We start from the raw sequence: 3,384 nt of genomic DNA, 5'->3' as shown, positions 1-3,384 counted from the left end.
AAAAAAATTTGGCCCGAGGCCAAACCTAATTGCCGACCCCTGCTCTATATATTCTTGTTGTTTTGTTGTTATGTCTCCCACACCCCCCCCCCCCCCCCACCTGAAATACCCTCTGCACATACTAGTTGTTTTGTCCCACCCCCCTACCTGGTCTACACTCTGAGCAAACGCAATGTTATTATGTCGCCCCCCCCCCCCCCTCCCCACCGCCTAAATCTACCCCCCCCCACCATGACCACACACTGTACATACTTGTTGTTTTGTCCCCCCGCCAGAACTACCCATTGTACATATTATATGTCTGTCCCCCGCCCCCACCTGTGGTGTATGTCCCCACCTGTCCTACCCGCTGTACATACCTTATGTTTTGTTGTATTGTTCTTCCCATGTTGGATGTATGTTTATCTTGTAGATAGTACTAGTTATTTGTCTGTATTATCTTGTAGATAGTACTAGTTTTTTGTCTGTCTTACATGTAACGATGAATTGAGTATCAAGGACCCCAATTGAAATAAGCCAGTGGCTTTCTTGGGTTTTTATCCTGTTAGTTGACCTTGTATGTAATATGTACTTTCATGTACCTACTTCTGCAAATCTTCTAATAAAGTTTTCAATCAATCAATCAAACTGAGATGCAAAGCAGAGCGTCAACTTTCTTTTGCTTTATTTAACGCCGGTGCAATTAGATTGTATGATCGGAACACCATACGGCCTCCGATGGTAGCGGGACAGTCTACCCTTTGGAGTGATTATGTGTCATTTTATGTGTAAATAAAATGAGTAAAATATAGTCGACAGAATAGACAACAGTTTTCTATTTCAGATCAGATCAGATCGATGTCCGGATGTGAGAGAGGGAGTCTGCGAACCACAGCTGAACTTACGGAGAATAATCTCGTCAATAGCCCATGAATGAATAGTGTCAGTGTCAGTGGGCTTGTTTACGAGATGACTCATTCAGACTCAAAACACTGATGTGTATCTAAACATCTGGGAACATCAGACAGACCCAATCTAAACAGCGATTTGTTTTTGCGGTTAGAAATCGATTTCGGAAATCTCGCTAGTGTCATAATATCGCCTCTGTTTTGCTTCTCATAATATATGTTATTAATCAAGCCAAACATCTGCTGTGAATATTCTCTAGATCAATATAGGGCATGTACTGATGCGTTTGACGACTGAAGCTCTCTATTTGGTGTTATTAAGGCGTTATAACGACTGAATTTTAATATTTATATAATATGTATTTATTGTGTGTTATTTGCTTAGCCCACTCATGAAACATCTGGATGATAAAAAGCCTAATCTAGAATGCTCCTGTCAAGGATCGTCTCATCTTGCTTTGATTTAGTCTAGTGACAGACCGTCTGAGGTCAATGTCAGAGGGAAAACAACTTTCAGCTTCAATGCCTGTCATCAAATGGGTGACACAGCCACATCTCATGACTTTGCTCTTAACTTGGCACTGTTCAGTGGTCTGGTCTGGTGCACACCCACTTGTGGAAAACACCATAATGCATGTATTCAACCCCGGTGCCTCTGTTAAAACTCCCCATAACACACAACCTTGGATCTTCATAGCCAATTGCACTACCTTTTTGCAATAAACAGTCAACATTATCTGTTAATAATAATAATAATAATAATTAAACTATTTGAATCACTGAAGACTGAAGTTCTATCACACTTTCAACTGTGGCCTCGTATAAACTGCAACCGTATAATTTGTTTCATAGAGCATAGGGGAATGACATCTCCACAAGCATTAGCTGGTGTGGCTAATCTATAATTACCAGCTGACCAGAATGTCTTGAGGACAGATGCTCTCTGTACTGTTATTAGCTTTAGCACTAGCATACAGATGCCGCAGCCAGTCGGCTTTCATTGGCATTCCTTTTTCCCCCTCAAGTGATTGACAGATCAATGTTGTGGGTTTAAGTGTTCACCATCACTACGCCCTTTGTTTACAGTGGTGCAAGTGTGCACTTAATTAATGATTCGTGTGTTTATAGCCTAGTCATTCCACTGCTATGAATCATTGACTGTTGTGGTTTGTGGATAACTAGGCTATGTGTGGTTAGAATGGCCTCGAGTAATACTGATTCTGACCCACTATGTTGAGTAGAGTAACAAAGTAAACATGTTTTAGAACGCTCTTGAAATGCCTCAGTTTCAGCTACAGTTTTTTTTTTTACGATTGCTAAGTCACAGGGTTCAAAACTGAAGTCACTCTTCGTACAGTCAGCGAAACAGAAGTCCATGTGGACCAAACTGTGACTCATTTTACATTGCTTTCACACAAAATGCATTCAGTGACCAAATCCATGAACTCTTCTCTCATTTAAACTCAACCACCTGCATAACACTATGTATTTGCAACACATTTTTCCAATGTTAACACACTGTGTTCAAAACTGTGAAGAACACATTCAAAACAATGATTTGGTGATTTTTTGGCAGTAATCATATTGAAATGTCTAGAAAATAGCATTTCAGAAATTAGCAGAATATATACAATGAAATGAAATAGACTAGATGCATTGCCAGGGAAGACATTAGATGTGACCAGATGCAGACTTTTTTTGTGATTGCTATTGAATTGTAGCCCTGGAATTTCTGTTTTTTGGGGGGGGTTGAACTTTTCAATTTCCACTTTATTTTCCACTTTTCATTTTACACAAGTAAATGTAGTGTACTTTGAAGTAAATACCGTAAACGTACTTTCTGCAAAGATACTGAAAAAAACCAAAACAGTAAAGGATAGAAGCAAACAAATTGCGGCGTTTCAGATTAATTCTTGTTGCCTAATACTTTACAGTTGTACAGTCTATTCTGTCTATGATTACTATAAATCAAACTTCTTTCTTATAATGAAATATTAATTATTGTGAAAATCATGTACTCACTAGTATGTAATGCTCCCTGTTGTTAGGGTTTTGTAGGTCAGAGGGTTATGAATGACTGTGTATGCTTTCTGAGTGAACATTGTTGCCAGTGTATGGTTGAACAAGCTTCTTTTGAGACATGTATGAAGTGTCTGGCCAAGATGCATGTTAGTAATGCAGACTGTATGAAGAGTTTTGACAAAGTGACTTCAGTTTTGAACACAGCAACTTAACAATCAGAATTATTTTTAAATCATCAGTTTCATGTAAACTTTTATGCTGTAATGACTAGGCCATACAACAGTTTATCATGAGTAGTTATTCTTCTTTTTGTTTAGTAAAGCTAAACTAATCCAGTAATTGACAGATTGAACGTTGTCATATCGTGAGGGGGCTGACAACTTCATTATCCTGTCATGGCCATGTGTCAGTCAAGGACTCAAGAATCTTTCTCCATCTCCCCCTGAGACTGAAATACTGTAACCAGCTGTGTGTG

This window comes from Nansenia antarctica (assembly GCF_963989245.1).
Source record: "Nansenia antarctica genome assembly, chromosome: 8".
Taxonomy (NCBI): Eukaryota; Metazoa; Chordata; class Actinopteri; order Argentiniformes; family Microstomatidae; genus Nansenia; species Nansenia antarctica.
Note: the sequence above shows the minus strand (reverse complement) of the source record.